The sequence below is a fragment of the Wolffia australiana genome, chromosome 2, assembly GCF_029677425.1.
Source record: "Wolffia australiana isolate 7733 chromosome 2, ASM2967742v1".
Taxonomy (NCBI): Eukaryota; Viridiplantae; Streptophyta; class Magnoliopsida; order Alismatales; family Araceae; genus Wolffia; species Wolffia australiana.
This window is the reverse complement of record NC_135836.1, coordinates 8,680,016-8,687,106: the sequence shown is the minus strand read 5'-3', so window position 1 is coordinate 8,687,106 and position 7,091 is coordinate 8,680,016. Positions and strand designations below refer to the sequence as shown.

Here is a 7,091-nt window from a genome sequence, read left to right as displayed (position 1 = left end):
GGGACATCAGTGGCTCAGGGAGCTCGGTCCTAGCGGTCGGGCAGCATGGGCAGGACATGTGTCAGCTCAGCTCAGCAAGTGTCGCAAGTCTGGTGCTGGTGAGGACATAGGATCAAGCACGTGCAGCAGCCTCAAGCGTAAGGGAGGTGCGACGCAACAGTGCAACCCTCTTTCGAAAGATCCTGTTGTATCGGCTGCGAGTGACTCCAGGTGAGACACGGTCAAGTTACACAACAGTTATACGGGAGTTGGCGGTTGGGCAATGCGCGGCCCCCACCAATTCCGTGTGGGGAAGGGTCAATCTTTGACCTGGAGTAGCGCAGGTTCACCGCTATGCTTCGCCGAGTCTGTTCTTCCCCAACAAACTGACTTATCGATTGATGACGATGCAATAGTAGAACACCCAACTGGCAGTCAACAGAGTGTTGCGTGAATAAAGGGGAAGGGGTCGAAAAGCAGCGGCCGGTAGGTCTGGCTCAAGCAGGCAGAGAAGGTCGGCAGCCACGGTGCAACTGGACACCCGTGGAATACCTAGAAGACCCAAGACGGGTTGATGGCGCAGCATCACCGGACGTCATCGAGCCAGCACGAGAACAGCCGCCGGACATCATCGAGCCAGCACGCGAGGAACCACCGTCGTCATCGAGCCTGCCACCGCCACGCGTCCAGCCGACACGACGAGCTGCCGCAGCGACACGCGTCCCCGATTTCAAATACTCGGCATGACGCGCGCGCACATCACCTTCAGAGCTGCTACTTTTCCTTCTGCTCTTGTTTTGTTTCGTCTCGTTTCATTTCGTTTCGTTCGTATTTTATGCGTCGTCGTGTAGTGAGGGGAAGAGCCCATATGAGGACGTCTTCCCCTCACATGGGCCTGACAAGCCCATTATCAGCTTTTGCTTAATCTCTTAATTTTCTCTTGTTAAAAGGAGGCCCACCTTCACCCATTATATAAGGGGAAGGGGTGGGCGTCCTTGGATCCACTCTCTTTCCCTGAAATTGGCAGTTATTTCAAAGAAAGTGGAAGAGTTACGATCGTGAGAAGGAGGAAGAAAGAAAGAAGAAGAAGAAGAAGGAAGAAGAAGAAGAAGGAGAAGAGAAGGAGGAAGAAGAAGAGAAAGAAGAAGGAAAGGAACGAGAGAAAAGCCGCCGCCGGACTGCCCATCGCCGCCGGCCGCCGCCGTTTACCGCCATTCTGCCGCCGTGAATTCGACGCCACCGGCGCCGTTTCCGGCCATCTCGCCGTCGCCGGCATCGCTCCCGAACCCTCCCACATCATCTGCACGCCGTTCCCTCCTCCCTCAAACCGTCACCGAGCACCAACGACCTGTTAACACTCTCCTTTTCCCCCGCGTCGCTCAATTTCCCTGTTTTTTTTCTTTCCTCCGCGCGGCCGCGGCAATTCCGTGGCCCTCCGCCCCTACCATCCTGTGTCTCCTGCCCATCTATCCCCTCTATTCCCCATCTTGTTCCCGTGTCTGTCGTCCCTTGTCAGCCTCTGCCGCGATCTCCCTAAGAACTCTGCCACCGTACACGCATTCTTTCTCCACGCGCTCCCGCCTATCCATCGCTCCCTTCTCTCCCTCCCTCTCATTGACCCTTCCGTCGACGCCCCAACTTCTCGCTCCCCCACGTATCCTTTCCGCCACCCTTTCTTTCCTCTCCGCGTTTGACACTTCCACCTTCCGTTGTTTTCTCTCAGCCCTTTGACCCTCCGGCCATTCTTTCTTTTGTGTCTTCTCTTTTCCCTACGCTCTTTGATCCTCCCCCTTCCGCCAATCCCCCCACTCTTCATCCTCTCCGCCATTTGAATCTCCCGACCCCCATTCTTCATTTCTTGCCCTGCCATCCGAACCACCACTTCCCCTTACGCCTTACATCATTCTTCATTTCTCTGCTCATCTGTCCACGACGACCCAATCCCTTCATCCCACACTGCCTGCGGCGACTCTACACCATTAATAGCCGACCGGCGCTCACGACCTCAGGAATAACTACGGGTCGTGGCTATCTGCACGCTACGAACACACGCTATCGGTCCACGGACGAATCTGCCGTCGACGTCGACCGCTCCCGCGCCCCCGATCTCTCCGGCCTCGCCCCGCCTTCAGCATTCCCACCTCTTACGGGCCTCCGAAGTACAAAAATCTGTCGCCAGCGCGACGACGGTACCATTCCCTCGCTCTCCTTTTCGTCCTTTACGTTCTTCAGTATACTTTCGTATTGCCTCCTCCGCGCTCGGGTTAGATAGGTGAGCGTGAGACAGGTTGAGATAACGACGACGATTCTTGAGGGTCTTTACCCATCCGGTACGAGTCGGGAACACCCGACGCGTGTGAGCACATCAGCGGGGATTTCCCATTCGGCGACGTACTCGCCCTCGACCCTCTCAGGCGAGGTTCAGGAAGCCCGTCAGCTTTCACTCAGGTGACCCGTCATTGCTCTGGAATGGCAACACCGCTCGTCGGCACACGCACGTACTATATAGGACCTCATTCATTTACCTCGTCATTTTCATCTGTCCACTCGCATACATCGGACGACATCCTTCGCCGTAGTCAGATTAGTTAGTGACTCGACACCGAGCCCATACCCTCGGTGACGACCGGACGACGTTGAGGCGACGTCCGGCATCACGGCTTCTGGTGGTCGGTGATGATGCTCGGATTGTTGAAAATGCTTTAAGGAGAGATCAAACTCCCCTCCCATGCAGATATATCCTAGGCCATCGACCACTACAACTCCTTCTCTCGTCTACGTCTTCTCCTCACTCTGTTTGTTTTTTTTGGCAAGCGATGCTTGATCTAAACAATCCTCAACAAACAAAACATCACGAACAACATAGGGCGCCCATCATGCTCTTATATGGGGGGGGGGGCATTATGGGCCCTTAGAAGGGTCGAATAGCCCATTAAGGGTCCAACATGGGAGCCCTCATCTAAGGGGACCCCATTTTACAACAAAACAAACAAATAAATAAAAGAAATAAAACGACACGATGTACAACCCATGCGGTAAAGAAATGACTCACAATAGGAATCCAAACATGACGATCATGAACACAATGAAGACGGCTAAAATGATGAAAAAGACAACATAAAATCAAAATGCGAGAAAAGGTAAGGAAGTGATTTCACCCGGGGTATTTGACCCCAGATGTCTTCATCTTCGCCTTGGCTTGCTGGTCGGGCTGGACGCAGACCAGCACGGCCAACGATGACGCTGATGATGGCTCCGATGACATCTCTAGGGGAGCAGGCTGGCACTCTCCATCACATGCAATATCAACACATTTAGTACTTTAATATGGTCATGTTTACATCTCTATTTGCATTAAATCACTCATATTTTCATCTTATGATTTTTTTGGAATTTGCCGACATTAAATTTGGAAAGATTTGATTTTTCTTAGTCAAAATATATATTCATATGTATTTTTGGGTTTTTATTTTAATTAATATGAATTTTTTAATATATTTTTTGCCCCTTAATTCATGCAACCATGTGTTGGTATTTTATTCATTGAACAATGACAAATCGTAGTGATCGTGCCAGTCATTGGCTAAATTAATGATTGGTGTCAGCCAATCATTACCCAGGCAATCAAAGATGATTGCATTTATTACTGACACTTTTTTGGTTTTTTTGACGCAGGGTGACGTTGCCCAATCTAAAAGGAGTAATTCTTTTTTTGCAATAAATGATGCTGAACTGAGGCGCAAAGAGTCAAAACAGACTTATTTAAAACAAAAGGAAAAAATAAGAAAGAGGGTGACGTGGCGCGCGCTGAGGCGCCGCCATGTCAGCCTTGAGAAAGAGCCTTTCTTTCTTCTTTTATTTATTTATTATTTCACCCTTTCTTTTTGTCTTTTTTAGGTACATGTAGACTCAAAAAAAGCACACATGTGGAATACAAAAAGCACAAAATCTCAAGCGCTTTGACTTCTTAACAGAAATAAAAAACAAGGATGCTGACGAGGAGACAAAAGTAAATCAAGGGCTAGGATTGCCTCGACTTCAAATGGCCATAACATTTTATCTACAATTCCGATTGAGCTTAAATTTGCAGCATTGCTTCTTCTTCCCCTCCTCTTTCCATCCATACGCTCTGATCTGTATATTGAGGCATGGATCATTGTGAAATTCATCTTCAACTTGCTTCCTACTTGTGTGAACAGATTGAAAGGTAGTGAGTTTTGAGATCTATCAAGTGTGTTCTTGGTGTCTTGGGTGTGTGGGAAGAAGCATTAGAGAAGAGGGGGAACTTATCAACACTCGCAAATTGTCGTGATCCTGGCAGAACATAAGGATCTGAGGTAAGTATCGTCGCCTTACTTTGTTTCTCTCCCGATATCATGATTGTCATAATTATAGTTTGTTATCATCCTAATATTTATCTTTTCCCTATTGTTTCACTCCCGTACGTACCAACCATCTCGTCTTCCCTCTCTACGATCACATTATTCACGCATTTGATCACTATCATATCCAACACATCTTCTTATTCTCGTACCACGCCTCATAATTCTACTTTTACTTCCTCTTTTCTTTATTAATTTAAGGTGAGTTATAACTATTACATCATTTTACTCTACATCACTAGCGCGCCTATTATATTCTTATGATTACCCCATCTTGTGCTGATGATCACTATATTGAGAGAACTAAACCCTTAATCACCGTTCCCTGTTGAGATGATTCGTACTCATCACTAACTAAATATTCTTGAGTAAGTACAGTTAAATATATTTTTGTAGAATAGTCTCAATTACCAACGAGGAATTAAATGCCTAAAATCGAGCTTATCAGACAACTATAGGGTAAAACAAAAAATAGAAAATAACAGGAAATGGATTAAAAATATATTATATATCTAGCACCCACTTGACATGGCGGTGCGCGTCAGCGTGGTCCATGTGAGCCATTTTCCCTTTTAATCCAATAAGAATCTGACATGTGAGTGTCATAAGTACACGTTTGTGCAACATGTACAGGTGGCATTGAATGTAATGTTGACACCGGTCATATTTTGAATTTTCTGCTTTTTACGTATTTTTGGGGATTTTCTGATGTCAAATTCTGAAGGAATACAAGTTTTTGAGTCAGAATACCATTTTTCTGCAATTGTTTAACATTATATTCATAAATATATGACTTTTCTAAGGCCCATAATATAAATAAATATGTATTTTGACTTAGAAAAGTCATATCTTTATGAATATAATGTCAAATTTTCCCAAAAAGTGATATTCTTACTCAAGAACTTATATTCCTACAGAATTTGACGTCAGAAAAATCCCCAAAACAGGTAAAAAACATAAAATTTATAATATCATTATATAAACAAATTTAATCATTTTAAGCTTGATAACGTGGATATTAAATTAATTTAGCACAAATAAACATTGAATTATTTTCATATCAATGCACCAAAAATGTGTTTTCATTAGTCAAGGCCAAGAAAAAATACACTGAATATCTGATGGATATATTTTTGATGCAGGATGACTAGGAATGACGCTGGTGGAGAGGACTAAAAGTTGTCCTAAGGATGGATAAAACTTTCCACAAATCAACAGGATCAATTCACACATTTAAATCGAGAGAAGATGATGATGCTGGACCTTTCCTCAATCGAGAGTAGTAGGACTGTCTTACAATCACCGAAGTGAAAACAAAAGTGCCAAATTCAAAATGCTGAATGGTTGACCATGAGAAGATGCGAACCAATTCCACTACCCTGTTTTAATAATGAAGAAGGAAAAAAGAATGGAAACACTCGAAGAAAAAGTCTAGATCACCCAAGGGAGAAGAATGGACCTTTCCAACTACCGCAGCACAATAAAGTGATACACTTAGTCGTACAACCATTGATGTCGGACGTCGTCGAAGGCAACGACTGATAGGTAAACTCACTAAATGTATGTAACTACGTGACGCAAAATGTCCTAGGTGAAGTGCACGTGTAGGGCCAACGGGTGGGAATGCACCGAGCTCCGAGCTCCGAGGCGATAGCCGATGACAATGACGGTGACCTTCTGACCCTCGTCGGACTGACGACGGCGACTACGGTGCCGAACAAAAGGATTCTGTAGGGGCTCGCACGTAAGCGGCGGGCTTGTCGCGTACTTGTGAAGACACTCAACAGGTAGTTTTCTCAATACTTTTCTCTCACCTATACTAACCTAAGTGCGGTGGAGTACAGTAAAAAATATACTGAAAGACGTAATGTAACTGATGGGCAAGGGGACAGCGTACCTCTTCGGTGGCGTCGCTCATCGTCAAGGGTCTTGTGGGTGCATGTGCCAAACGGGTCGGTATGACGGGGTGATGCCGGAGAGGGACGGCAAGCTGGACTGACGACGGATCACCGGAGCTGAGGGCAAGGTTGACTGGAGTCGAAGTATTTAGGAGTCTTGAGTCGGCGGGTGGCAAGAACGACGGGCCACGTTCAACACTATGGCGGGGCGAGGTGCAATGTTCAAGATAGTCGATGCCCGGACAAGGCGCAGTCATGACGATGATCTGGACTGGCCTTGTAGTGATGTGGGCGGTCTGAACAGACGACGAACCTGGGCAATCGACGGCCAGAAAGGCCTGGGAGACTCGGAACCTGGGCAGTAGCATGAGCAGGCCCTAGGTGACCTGGACGAACTGGGCAGACAGCGTCCTAGATGGCGTTGCGGGCGGTAGTCTAGGTGGACGACTACCGTGGGCGTTGAGTGAATTTCCCCCGCAAGGATGATGAACGATCAACCTGGGCGATCGGCACCCAGTTCGAGTGCGGTCAGAGGCCCTGGTGGTGACCAGAATGGGCTAGGAATGATCAGCCTGAGTTGTGAGGATGAAGTCCAGGGGCGGCATTGCGGGCAGCAGCCTGAGTGGAGGACGATCAGCGCAAGACGCGGGAAAGATTTCTCCGCGCGAACGGTGAACGGTCAACCTGGGCAATCGACGACCAGTAGGTCTAGACGGTTCGAGTGTGGTCAGCGGCTCTGGTGGTGACCGAAACAGGCTTGGAGTGATCAGAATGAGTTGTAGGGAGGGCGTCTAGGGGTGGCGTTGCGAGCGGCAGCCTGAGTGGAGGATGA

At 47.4% G+C, this 7,091-nt stretch overlaps 1 long non-coding RNA gene across 1 annotated transcript; it reads left to right on the top strand.

The window, feature by feature from the left end:
• Positions 1–210: 210 nt before the first annotated feature.
• LOC144716726 (uncharacterized) lies at positions 211–6,705 on the top strand. The gene is made up of 3 exons (XR_013584981.1): positions 211–2,168; positions 3,877–4,316; positions 5,504–6,705. It is a non-coding gene; the product is annotated as an uncharacterized LOC144716726 (long non-coding RNA).
• The last annotated feature ends 386 nt before the right edge of the window (positions 6,706–7,091 follow it).